General features: G+C 51.9%; 3 non-coding genes across 3 annotated transcripts in view; all 3 read left to right on the top strand.

Annotated features, from left to right (window-relative positions):
• Window positions 1-4073: 4073 nt before the first annotated feature.
• LOC114323122 (18S ribosomal RNA) lies at window positions 4074-5880 on the top strand. The gene has a single exon (XR_014356092.1). It is a non-coding gene; the product is annotated as an 18S ribosomal RNA (ribosomal RNA).
• Window positions 5881-5915: 35 nt separating this feature from the next.
• Window positions 5916-9257, top strand: LOC114323151 (25S ribosomal RNA). The gene has a single exon (XR_003651027.2). It is a non-coding gene; the product is annotated as a 25S ribosomal RNA (ribosomal RNA).
• A 3406-nt stretch (window positions 9258-12663) lies between these two features.
• Window positions 12664-13462, top strand: part of LOC145812654 (18S ribosomal RNA) — a 1811-nt gene continuing 1012 nt past the window's right edge. The window contains exon 1 of the ribosomal RNA XR_014356091.1: window positions 12664-13462. This exon is cut by the window's right edge and continues 1012 nt beyond it. This is a non-coding gene — a ribosomal RNA (18S ribosomal RNA).

Here is a 13462-nt window from a genome sequence, read left to right as displayed (position 1 = left end):
CGGCCTTGGCAAGCGTGTCTTGTCCCTCGGGTAATTGCCATCAGGTTTGGCTTTGACTCACGTACAAGTTGCCTTGCGAAATGTGTGTCCCTCGGTTAAATGCCATTTGGTTGGCTTTGACTTGCGAATGAGTTGCCTGTGCTTTCCTAGTGGAAGCTTGTTGCGAAACGTATGTCCTTCGGAAGATTCCTATTGCGTTTGTAATTTTCATTCGCGTGAACCGATGCTTGCTCAGCTTCTCTAAATGTTTTCGCACGTTAGTCGGGGTTCTTAGTCCTTCGCGGGGTGATTTATTTTGGGGGGCTGGTGCATAGTGTACGTCGTGGCGCATAAGTTGTGTTTGGATCGTGCGAGTTGGATAGATACCTGCCTATGTAGCGAACTCCACTTGCACATTCCACTATGTCCCTTGGCTAATTGCCTCTAGGTTGGCTTTGACTTGCGTACAAGTTGCCTTCGCTTCCTTAGTGGAAGGTGCCTTGTGAAAAGCATGTCCCTCGGGTAATCACCATTCGGTTGGCTTTGACTTATGAACGAGTAGCCTATGCTTTCCAAGTGGAAGCTTGTTGCAAAAATTATGTCCCTCAGAAATTGCCTGTCGCCTTTGTCATTTGCAGTTGCGCTAAGAATAGCAGCCAAGGCTAAGGCCGCAACCAAGGTAGCCCAGCCAAGGTCGTGTGGCCAAGGCCAAGGCCGCAGCCAAGGCCACGTGGCTAAGGCAGCCCAGACAAGGCCAAGGCCGCAGCCATGGCAGCCCAACCAAGGCCGTGGGGCAAAGGTTAAGGCCAAGGCTGCAGCCAAGGCAGCCTCGCCAAGGCCAAGGCGAAGGGCAAGACTGCGTGGCCAAGGTCGCAGCCAAGGCAGCCCAGCCAAGGCCAATTTTTTTTTTTAAAAAAAATTACCATAATATTTGAAAAAAATATTTAAAAATTACCATAATTACAAGTTCCTCATCCTTTAATTATTTGGCTAATTTTTACATTTTCTTTCACTATCTTACTAATTTTCATTATTTTTTGAATATTAAAGTAGAAATAAATTAAAATAAAATATTCCGGTGGCCGAATTTTTTTTAAATTTTTTTTTATGATGGTTAGATTTATTTTCATTGAGTTATGATTGAAAAATCGTGAAAGAAAACATTAAATTTAAAAAAAACCCCATTATGACTTCTCGAGCATAGGTGATCTTTCCTCTTACCAGATGGAAAAGGGCTTAACAAGCTACTATAAGGAGGGGGGGGCACCTCCCTTAAGCCTGGCCAGCATGGACAAGCCACAGGCCATGCCTATGCCATTGCTTGGCTTGTGGCATTGAAACTTCACAGCCAAGCACGGGATGTGTCGAGTGGCGGTGGCACGTCGGCCTTGGCCAGCATGCCATGCCACAACCTTGGCCGGTAGCATGTCATGCCACGGCGTTGGCCAGCATGCCATGCCACGACCTTGGCAAGCATGACAGGTTGTGCCACGGCCATGGCCAGCACGCAATGCCACGGCCTGGGCCAGCAGCATGGCATGCCACGGCCTTGGCCAGCAGCATGTCATGCCAAGGCCTCGGCCAGCAGCATGTCATGCCACGGCCTTGGCCAGCATGTCATGCCGACGCCTTGGCCAGCAGCAGGCACGGCATGCCACGGCCTTGGCAAACATGACATGCCGTGCCACGGCCATGGCCAACATGCAATGCTGTGGCCTTGGCCAATAGCATGGCATGCCACGGCCTTGGCCAGTACACCATGCCAAGGCCTTGTTCAGTAGCACGACATGCCAAGGCCTTGGCCAGCAGCATGGCATGCCAACACGCCTTGGCCAGCAGCATGGCATGCCGCGGCCTTGGCTAGCATGCCTTACCTTGTTCAGCAACATGTCATGCCACGGCATTGGCCAGCAGCATGGCATGCTGCGGCTTTGGCCAGCCGCACGCCATGCCAAGGCCTTATTCAGCAGCATGGCATGCCATGGCCTTGGCCAGCAGCATGGCATGCGAACATGCCTTAGGCAGCATGGCATGACGCGGCCTTTGCCAGCTTCATGTCATGCTGCAGCCTTGGTCAGCAGCATGGCATGCCAAGGCCTTGGCCAGTAGCATGGCATGCCAACACGCCTTTTCCAGCATGGCATGCCGCGGCCTTGTTCAGTATGCCTTGCCTTGTTCAGCAGCATGGCATGCCACGGCCTTGGCTAGCAGCATGGCATGCCAACACGCCTTGGCCAGCATGGCATGTCGCGGCCTTGGCCAGCATGCCTTGCCGCGGCCTTGTCGAGCAGCGTTTCACGCCACAACCTTGTCTAGCAGCATAGCATGTCCCGGCCTTGGCAAGCATGCCATGCCACCACCTTGGCAAGCAAGCCATGTCTCTCGGGTAATTGCCATTTGGTTTGGCTTTGACCCACGTACAAGTTGCCTTGTGAAATGCATGTCCCTCAGGTAAATGCCATTTGGTTGGCTTTGACTTGCGAACGAGTTGCCTGTGCTTTCCTAGTGGAAGCTTGTTGCGAAATGTATGTCCCTCAAAAGTTGCCTGTGGCGTTTATTATTTGCATTCGCGTTAACCGGTGCTTGCTCGGCTTCTCTAAAAATTTTTTGCACGTTCGTTGAGCTTTTTAATCCTTCGGTGTGTGATTCGTTTTGGGTGGCTGGTGCATAGTGTACGTCGTGGTGCGTGAGTTGTGTTTGGTTTGTGCGAGTTGGATGGATCCCTGCCTGTGTAACGAACTCCACTGGTGTATTCCTCTATGTCCCTTAGGGAATTGCCTTTAGGTTGGCTTTGACTTGCCTACAAGTTGCTTGCATTTCCCTAGTGGAAGGTGCCTTGCGAAAATCATGTCCCTCGGATAATTGCCATTTGGTTGGCTTTGACTTATGAACGAGTTGCCTGTGCTTTCCTAGTGGAAGCTTGTTGCAAAAATTATGTCCCTCGGAAGTTGCCTGTTGCCTTTGTTATTTGCAGTCGCGCTAACCGATACTTTGCTCGGCTTCTCTAAATGTTTTCGCACGTTCGTCGGGCTTCTTAGTCCTTCGGGCTGTGATTCGTTTTGGGGGGCTGGTGCATAGCGTACGTCGTGGCGCGTGAGTTGTGGTTGGTCTGTGTAAGTTGGATGGATCCCTGCATGTGCGGAAAACTCCACTGGTGCATTCCTCTTCATCATCCGCGGGATTCCTACAAGTTGCCTGCGCTTTCCTAGTGGAAGCTCCTTACGAAAAGTTATGCCCCTCAGTTAATTGCCATTAGGTTGGCTTTGACTTGCCTACGAGTTGCATGCACTTTCCTAGTGGAAGCTCCTTGCAAAAAGTTATGTCCCTCGGTTGATAGCCATCGTGTTGGCTTTGACTTGCCTACAAGTTGACTGGTCTTCCCCAGTGGAAGCTGCCTTGCGAATAGCATGTACCTTGGGTAATTGCCATTTTGTTGGCTTTAACTTGTGAACGAGTTGCCTATGCTCTCCAAGTGGAAGCTTGTTACGAAGAGTATGTCCCTCAGATTTGCCTGTTGCCTTTGTTACTTGTAATCGCGCTAACCGGTGCTTGCTCGGCTTCTCTAAATGTTTTCGTACGTTTATCTGACTTCTTAGTCCTTTGGGGTGTGATTCGTTTCGGGTAGCTGGTGCGTAGTGTACGTCGTGGCGCATGAGTTATGATTGGTTTGTGCGAGTTGCGTCGATCCCTGCCTGTGTAGCAAACTCCACCGGCGCATTCTTCTTCATTTTTGCTTGGAGGCAAAATTTTTGCCTTCTGCCTCGCGTAGGTTCCTATGTTGCCTACCTAACAAAAAGGAATTCGGTGCGAATCGTGTGCCTATATTTATCTTGCCACCTCGTGGTACTGGGTGAACCCCAAAATATCTCCAGCGTTTCGTGCTGTCCTCACGTTGCCGTGTCGGTAGCATGGCCCACGGGCAGTTATACTTGTGCTCTCAGATTTCGAGCCTTGTGCAAGTACGCATGGTCTTCGACCTTCGTTTCCCTGCCAAGCTTTCGTCACTCATTGAGGGCTATGGCCGTGCCTGCCGCTGATTGTGCCGGCTTTGTCGGTCGGGCTCTTGTAGTGCCGGCATCGTAAAAAAGGAATGCTACGTGGTTGATCCTGCCAGTAGTCTTATGCTTGTCTCAAAGATTAAGCCGTGCATGCGTAAGTATGAACTAATTCAGATTGTGAAACTACGAATGGCTTATTAAATCAGTTGTAGTTTGTTTGATGGTATTTGCTACTCATATAACCGTAGTAATTCTAGAGTTAATACGTGCAACAAACCCCGACTTCCGGAAGGGAGGCATTTATTGGATAAAAGGTTGACGCGGGCTATGCCCATTGTTCTGATGATTCATGATAACTCGATGGATCGCACGGCCTTTGTGCTGGCGACGCATCATTCAAATTTCTGCCCTATCAACTTTCGATGGTAGGATAGTGGCCTACTATGGTGGTAACGGGTGACGAAGAATTAGGGTTCGATTCCAGAGAGAGAGCTTGAGAAATGGCTACCACATCCAAGGAAGGCAGCAGTTGCGCAAATTACCCAATCCTGACACGGGGAGGTAGTACAATAAATAACAATACCGGGCTCTTTGAGTTTGGTAATTGGAATGAGTACAATCTAAATCCCTTAACGAGGATCCATTGGAGAGCAAGTTTGGTGCCAGTAGCCACGGTAATTCCAGCTCCAATAGCGTATATTTAAGTTGTTGTTGTTAAAAAGCTCATAGTTGGATTCTGGGTTGGGTTGACCGGTCTGCCTCAGGTGTGCACCGGTCGTCTCGTCCCTTCTGTCGGCGATGCGCTCCTGGTCTTAATTAGCTAGGTCGTTCCTCCGACGCTATTAGTTTGAAGAAATTAGAGTGCTCAAAGCAAGCCTACGCTCTGGATACATTAGCATGGGATGACATCATAGGATTTCGATCCTATTACGTTGGCCTACGGGATCAAAGTAATGATTAACTGGGATAGTCGGGGGCATTCGTATTTGATAGTCAGAGGTGAAATTCTTAGATTTATGAAAGACGAACAACTACGAAAGCATTTGCCAAGGATGTTTTCATTAATCAAGAACGAAAGTTGGGGGCTCGAAGACGATCAGATATCGTCCTAGTCTCAACTATAAACGATGCTGACCAGGGATCAGCGGATGTTACTTTTAGGACTCTGCTGGCACCTTATGAGAAATCAAAGCTTTTGGGTTCCGAGGGGAGTTTGGTCGCAAGGCTGAAACTTAAAGGGATTGACAGAAGGGCACCACCAGGAATGGAGCCTGCGGCTTCATTTGACTCAACACGGGAAAACTTACCAGGTCCAGACATAGTAAGGATTGACAGACTGAGAGCTCTTTCTTGATTCTATGGGTGGTGGTGCATGGTTGTTCTTAGTTGGTGGAGCGATTTGACTGGTTAATTTCATTAACGAACGAGACCTCAGCCTGCTAACTAGCTATGTGGAGGTGACCCTCCACAGCTAGCTTCTTAGAGGGACTATGGCCCTTTAGGCCACGAAAGTTTGAGGCAATAATAGGTCTGTGATGCCCTTAGATGTTCTGAGCCGCATGCGCGCTACACTGATGTATTCAACGAGTCTATAGCTTTGGCCGACAGGCCCGGGTAATCTTTAAAGTTTCATCATGATGGGGATAGGTCATTGTAATTGTTGGTCTTCAATGAGGAATTCCTAGTAAGCGCGAGTCATCAGCTCGCGTTGACTACATCCCTGCCCTTTGTACACACCACCCGTTGCTCCTACCGATTGAATGGTCTGGTGAAGTGTTCGGATCGCGGTGACGTGGGCGGTTCGCTGCCGGTGACGTCGTGAGAAGTCCACTGAACCTTATCATTTAGAGGAAGGAGAAGTCGAAACAAGGTTTCCGTAGGTGAACCTGTGGAAGGATCATTGTCGATGCCCCTGAACGACCCGCGAACTTGTCATGTTATATTATTGTTGGGGAAGCATAGGAGGCGGCCCGTCGGCTCCCACCCTCCTTTTTGCTCCTCCTCGTCGAGAGTTTACCTGGGGCTCCTTCGGGGGGCGGCGGGTGCCATTCCCCGGTGAAACAACAAACCCCAGCGCAAATCGCGCCAAGGAACTCGAACGAAGAGAGTGTGCTTGGACCCTGTCGCTCCACGAGGCGCTGTCTAGGAGTTAGGTTGTTTGGGAATGCAGCCCTAATCAGGCGGTAAATTCCATCCAAGGCTAAATACGGGCGAGAGGTCGATAGCAAACAAGTACCGTGAGGGAAAGATGAAAAGGACTTTGAAAAGAGAGTCAAAGAGTGCTTGAAATTGTGGGGAGGGTACCAGATGGGGGCTGGCTATGTACCCCAGTCGGATGTGGAACAGCAACTAGCCGGTCCACCGATCGACTCGGGGTGTGGACCGGTGCGGATTGGGGCGGAGGCCAAAGCCCGGGTAATCGAAAAGCCAGCGGAGATGCCTTCACCCCGATCGTGGCTGGCAGCGCGCGCCCTCGGGCTTGCTTCGGCAACTGCATGCTCCTCATTCTGGCCTGCGAGCTCCCCATTCGGCCCGTCTTGAAACACGGACCAAGGAGTCTGACATGTGTGCGAGTCAACGGGTGAGTAAACTCGTAAGGCGCAAGGAAGCTGATTGACGGGTTCCCCTCGCGGGTTGCACCGTCGACCGACCTTGATCTTCTAAGATGGGTTCGAGTGCAAGCATGCCTGTCGGGACTCAAAAGGTGGTGAACTATGCCTGAGCAGGGCGAAGCCAGAGGAAACTCTGGTGGAGGCTCGTAGCGATATTGACGTGCAAATCGTTCATCTGACTTGGGTATAGGAGCGAAAGACTAATCGAACCATCTAGTAGCTGATTCCCTTCGAAGTTTCCCTTAGGATGGTAGGAGCTCGGGCGCGAGTTCTATCAGGAAAAGCCAATGATTAGAGGCATCAGGGGCACAATGCCCTCGACCAATTCTCAAACTTTAAATCAATAGGACGGCATGGCTGCTCCGTTGAGCCACGCCACAGAATCGAGAGCTCCAAGTGGGCCATTTTTGGTAAGCAGAACTGGCATTACGGGATGAATCGGATGCCGGGTTACGGTGCCCAATTGCGTGCTAACCTAGAACCCACAAAGGGTGTTGGTCGATTAAGACAGCAGGATGGTGGTCATGGAAGTGGAAATCCGCTAAGGATTGTGTAACAACTCACCTGCCGAATCAATTAGCCTCGAAAATGGATGGCTTTTAAGCGCACGACCTACACCCGGCCGTCGGGGCAAGTGCTAGGCCCCGATGAGTAGGAGGGTGTAGCGGTCACTGCGAAACCTTGGGAGCGAGCCCAGGCGGAGCGGCCGTTGGTACGGATCTTGGTGGTAGTAGCAAATATTCAAATGAGAACTTTGAAGGCCAAAGAGGGGAAAGGTTCCATGTGAACGACACTTGCACATGGGTTAGTCGATCTTAAGAGTCGGGGGAAGCCCGATAGAGACCGTGTTCAGCGCGAGCTTCGAAAGGGAATCGGGTTAAAATTCCTGAACTAGGACGTGGCGGCTGACAGCAACGTTAGGGAGTGCAGAGACGTCGGCGGGGGCCTCGGGAAGAGTTATCTTTTATGTTTAATAGCCTGCCCACCCTGGAAACGGCTCAGCCGGAGGTAGGGTCCAACTGCTGGAAGAGCACCCCACGTCGCGTGGTGTCCGGTGCGCCCCCGGCGGCCCTTGAAAATCCGGAAGACCGAGTGCCTCCCACTCCCGGTCGTACTCATAATCGCATCAGGTCTCCAAGGTGAACAACCTCTGGTCGATGGAACAATGTAGGCAAGGGAAGTCGAAAAAATGGATCCGTAACTTCGGGAAAAGGATTGGCTCTGAGGACTGGGCACGGGGTCCCAGTCCCGAATCCGTCGGCTGTCGGCGAACTGCTCGAGCTTCTCCCGCGGCGAGAGCGGGTCGTCGGGTGCCGGTCGGAGGATGGACTGGGAACGGGTCCTCGTGGGGCCTTCCCCGAGCAGCGAACAGTCGACTTAAAACTGGTACGGACAAGGGGAATTTGACTGTTTAATTAAAACAAAGCAATGCGATGGTCCCTGCGGATGCTTGCGCAATGTGATTTCTGCCCAGCACTCTGAATGTCAAATTGAAGAAATTTAACCAAGCGCGGGTAAACGGCGGGAGTAACTATGACTCTCTTAAGGTAGCCAAATGCCTCGTCATCTAATTAGTGACGTGCATGAATGGATTAACGAGATTTCCACTGTCCCTGTCTACTATCCAGCGAAACCACAGCCAAGGGAACAGACTTGGCAGAATCAACAGGGAAAGAAGACCCTGTTGAGCTTGACTCTAGTCTAACTTTGTGAAATGACTTGAGAGGTGTAGGATAAGTGGGAGTCGGAAACGGCAAAAGTGAAATAACACTACTTTTAATGTTATTTTACTTATTCCATGAATCGGAGGTAGGGCACTACCCCTCTTTCTGGACCCAAGGCCCTCCTCGGCGGGCCGATCCGGGCATAAGACAAATTCAGGTGGGGAGTTTGGCTGGGACGACACATCTGTTAAAAGATAACACATGTGTCCTAAGATGAGCTCAACGAGAACATAAATCTTGTGTGGAATAGAAGGGTAAAAGCTCGTTTGATTTAGATTTCCAGTACAAATACGAACCGTGAAAGTGTGGCCTAACGATCCTTTAGACCTTCAGAATTTGACGCTAGAGGTGTCAGAAAAGTTACCATAGGGATAACTGGCTTGTGGCAGCGAAGCGTTCATAGTGACGTTGCTTTTTGATCCTTCGATGTGGGCTCTTCCTATCATTGTGAAGCAGAATTCACCAAGTGTTGGATTGTTCACCCACCAATAAGGAATGTGAGTTGGGTTTAGACCGTCGTGAGAGAGGTTAGTTTTACCCTACTCATGAGAGTGTCGCAATAGTAATTCAATCTAGTACGAGAGGAACCGTTGATTCACACAATTGGTCATCGCGCTTGGTTGAAAAGCTAGTGGCGCGAAGCTACCGTGCGCTGGATTATGACTGAACGCCTGTAAGTCAGAATCCGGGCTAGAAGCGACGCATGCGCCTGCTGCCCGCTTGCCGACCCGTAGTAGGGGCCGTCTGGCCCCTAAAGGCACGTGTCGTGGTGAAGCCCACGCGGCGGATGAGCCACGCGGGCCACGTTGAAGTACAATTCCCATCTCGAGTGGTGGGTAAAATCCTTTGCAGATGACTTAAATACGCAACAGGGTGTTGTAAGTGGCAGAGTGGCCTGGCTGCCACGATTCGCTGAGATTCAGCCTTGCGTCGCTGCGATTCGTCCTTTCCCCCCTCTTTGTCCCCCCGGAGACCGATTGGAGATGAGGTTCGAGAACACATAATGCACCCCACGTACGCGCCTCAAGACTAGAAAACGATTCATGTGCACGGCGAAACAAAATTCCTAATGCCTAAGGGGATCGCTAACATTTTACAACGAGTTGTGCGACGGCCGCAGCCTTGGCTAGCAGGGCATACCAGGGACTTGCCCAACATGCAATGGCAAAGCGTTGGCAAGCATGCCAAGCCACTGCCTTGGCCAGCATGCCATGCCTTAGCCTTGGCTGGCATGCCATGCCATAGCATTCGCTAGCATTCCATGCCACCGGCTTGGCCAGCATGCCAAGCCACTGCCTTAGCCAGCATGCCATGCTGAAGCATTGGCCAGCATGCCATGCCATTGCCTTGGCCAGCATGCAATGCCCCGGCCATAGCCAACATGCCATGCCACGGCCTTGGCCAACATGCCACGCCTTAGCCTTGGCTAGCTTGGCCCGCCATGGCCTTGCCCAGCATGCCACACCACGGCCCCACGTCCCTGGCCAGTGTGCCATGCCTTAGCAATGGCCTGCATGCCATGCCACCGCCATCGCCAGCATGCCATGCCACCGCCTTGGCCAGCATGCAATGCTGAAGCGTTGCCCAGCATGCCTAGCCACGGCCTTGGCCAGCATATCATGCCACTGCCTTGGCCAGCATGCCATGCAACTGCGTTAGCCAGCATGCCATGGCACAACCTTGGCGACCACGGCATGCAACGGCCTTGGCCAGAATGCCACGCCATAGGCTTGCCCAGCATGCCATGGCACCGCCTTGGCAAGCATGCCATGCCAAAGCATTGGCCAGCAAGCCATGCCACCGCCTTGGCCAGCATGCCATGCCAAATCATTGCCCAGCATGCCAGGCCACGGCCTTGGCTAGCATGTCATGCCACTGCCTTGGCCAGCATGCAATGCCATAGCCTTGGCCACCACGGTATGCAACAGACTTGGCCAGAATGCCACGCCTTAGCCTTACCAAGCATGCCATGGCACAGCCTTGGCAAGCATGCCTTGCCACTGCCCTGGCCAGCATGACATACCACAGCGTTGCCCAGTTTGCCAATGCCGGCACGCCATGGCACAACCACGGCCGGCATGCCAAGCCATGACGTTGCCCAGCATGCCAAGGCGGGCTTGCCATGGCACGGCCTCGGCCAACATGCCATGCCACCACCTTGGCTAGCATGCCTTGCCACGACGTTGCCCAACCTTCCAAGGCCAGCATACCAGGCCATTGCCCTCGCCAGCATGCCATGCCACAGTGTTGCCCTGGACGCTAAGGTGGGCATGCCATGGTACGGCCTCGGCCAGTATGCCATGCCACGGCGTTGCCCAGCATGCCAAGGCGGGCATGTCATGGCACGACCACGGCCAGCATTCCATGGCACGGCGTCGACCAGCATGCCATGCCATCGCCTTGGGTAGCATGCCTTGCCATGGCGTTGCCCAACCTTGCAAGGCCAGTATGCCATGCCACTACCTCGCTAGCATACCATGCCATTGCCCTCACCAGCATGCCATGCCACTGCATTGGCCAGCACGCCATGCCAAGGCCTTGTTCAGCAGCATGGCATGCTACAGACTTGGCCAGCAACATGGCATGCCAAGGCCTTGGCCAGTTCCATGGCATGCCAACATGCCTTGGCCTGCATGGCATGCTGTGGCCTTGGCCAACATGCCTTGCCTTGTTTAGCAGCATGGCATGCCATAGCCTTGGCCAGCATGCCTTGCCTTGTTCAGCAGCATGGCATGCCATGACCTTAGCCAGCAGCATGGCATGTCGCGGCCTTGGCTAGCGGCAGGGCATGCCGTGGCCTTGGCCAGCTATACGCCATGCCAAGGCCTTGTTCAGTAGCATGGCATGCCACGGCCCTGGCCAGCAGTATGGCATGCCAACATGCCTTGGCCAGCATGGCATGGCGCGGCCTTGGCCAGCAACGTGGCATGCCAACATGCCTTAACCAGCATGGCATGCTGCGGCCTTGGCCAGCTTGCCTTGCCTTGTTCAGCAGCATGGCATTCCACGGCCTTGGCCAGCAGCATGGCATGCCATGGCCTTGGCTAGCAGCATGGCATGCCAACACGCCTTGGCCAGCATGGCATGCCACGGCCTTGGACAGCATGTCTTGCCACGACCTTGTCGAGCAGCGTTTCATGCCACAGCCTTGTGTAGCAGCATAGCATGTCCTGGCCTTGGCAAGCATGCCATGCCACCGCCTTGGCAAGCAAGCCATGTCCCTCAGGTAATTGCCATTAGGTTTGGCTTTGACTCACGTACAAGTTGCCTTGCGAAATGCGTGTCCCTCGGGTAAATGCCATTTGGTTGGCTTTGACTTGCGAACGAGTTGCCTGTGCTTTCCTAGTGGAAGCTTGTTGCAAAATATATGTCCCTCAGAAGTTGCCTATGGCGCTTGTTATTTGCATTCGCGTTAACAGGTGCTTACTCAGCTTTTCTAAAATATTTTCGCATGTTTGTCGAGCTTCTTAGTCCTTCGGGGTGTGATTCATTTTGGGTGGCTGGTGCATAGTGTACGTTGCGGCGCGTGAGTTGTGCTTAGTTTGTGCGAGTTGGATGGATCCTTACCTGTGCAGGGAACTCCGCTGGTGCATTCCTCCGTGTCCCTTGGGTAATTTCCTTTAGGTTGGCTTTGACTTGCCTACAAGTTGCCTGCGCTTCCCTAGTGGAAGGTGCCTTGCGAATAGCATGTCCCTCAGATAATTTCCATTTGGCTGGCTTTGACTTACGAATGAGTTTCCTGTGCTTTCCTAGTGGAAGCTTGTTGCGAAAAGTATGTCTCTCGAAAGTTGCCTGTTGCCTTTGTTACTTCGGCTTCTCTAAATGTTTTCGCACGTTCATTTGACTTCTTAGTCCTTCAGGGGGGTGATTCATTTCGGGCGGCTGGTACGTAGTGTACGTCGTGGCGTGTGATTTGTGATTGGTTTGTGTGAGTTAGATGGATCCCTGCATATGTAGCGAACTCCACTGGCGCATTCCTCTTCTTTTGTGCTTGGAGACAAAATTTTACCTTCTGGCTCGCGTGGGTTCCTGTGTTGCCTACCTAATGAAAACGGACTCGGTACGAATCGTGTGCCTATATTCGTCTCGCCACATCGTGGCGTTGGGTGAACCCCAAAGTATCACTCGCGTTCTGTGCTGTCCTCACATTGCCATGTCGGTAGCATGGGCCACGGGCAGTTATACTCGTTCTCTTAGATTCAGAGCCTTGTGCAGTTACGCGTGATCTTCGACCTTCGTTTCCCTGCCAAGCGTTCGTCGCTCGTTGCGGGCTACGACCGTGCCTGCCTCTGACCATGTCGACTCTATCGGTCGGGCTCTTGCAATGCCGGCATTGTAAAAAAGGAATTCTACCTGGTTGATCCTACCAGTAGTCATATGCTTGTCTCAAAGATTAAGCTATGCATGTGTAAGTATGAACAAATTCAGATTGTGAAACTGCGAATGGCTCATTAAATTAGTTGTAGTTTGTTTGATGGTATTTTTTACTCGGATAACCGTAGTAATTCTAGAGCTAATATGTGCAACAAACCCCAACTTCCGGAGTGGATGCATTTATTAGATAAAAGGTCGACACGGGCTATGCCCGTTGCTCTGATGATTCATGATAACTCGACAGATCGCACGGCCTTTGTGTCGGCGACGCATCATTCAAATTTTGCCCTATCAACTTTTGATGGGATGATAGTGGCCTACTATGGTGGTGACGGGTGACGGAGAATTAGGGTTTGATTCCGGAGAGGGAGCCTGAGAAACGGCTACCACATCCATGGAAGGCAATAGACGTGCAAATTACCCAATCCTGACACGGGGAGGTAGTGACAATAAATAACAATACCGGGCACTTTGAGTCAGGTAATTGGAATGAGTACAATCTAAATCCCTTAACGAGGATTCATTGGAGGGCAAGTCTGGTGCTAGCAGTCGTGGTAATTCCAGCTCCACTAGCGTATATTTAAGTTGTTGCAGTTAAAAAGCTCATAGTTGGATTTTGGGTTGAGTCGACCGGTTCGCCTCAGGTGTGCACCGGTCGGTCGTCTCTTCCCTTTTGCCGGCTATGCGCTCTTGGTGTTAATTGGCCGAGTCGTGCTTCTGGTGCTGTTACTTTGAAGAAATTAGAGTGCTCAAAGCAAGCCTACACTCTGGATAC

This window comes from Camellia sinensis, chromosome 14, assembly GCF_055761805.1.
Source record: "Camellia sinensis isolate YWXY chromosome 14, ASM5576180v1, whole genome shotgun sequence".
NCBI classification, from domain to species: domain Eukaryota; kingdom Viridiplantae; phylum Streptophyta; class Magnoliopsida; order Ericales; family Theaceae; genus Camellia; species Camellia sinensis.
This window is presented reverse-complemented; position numbering and strand designations above follow the sequence as displayed.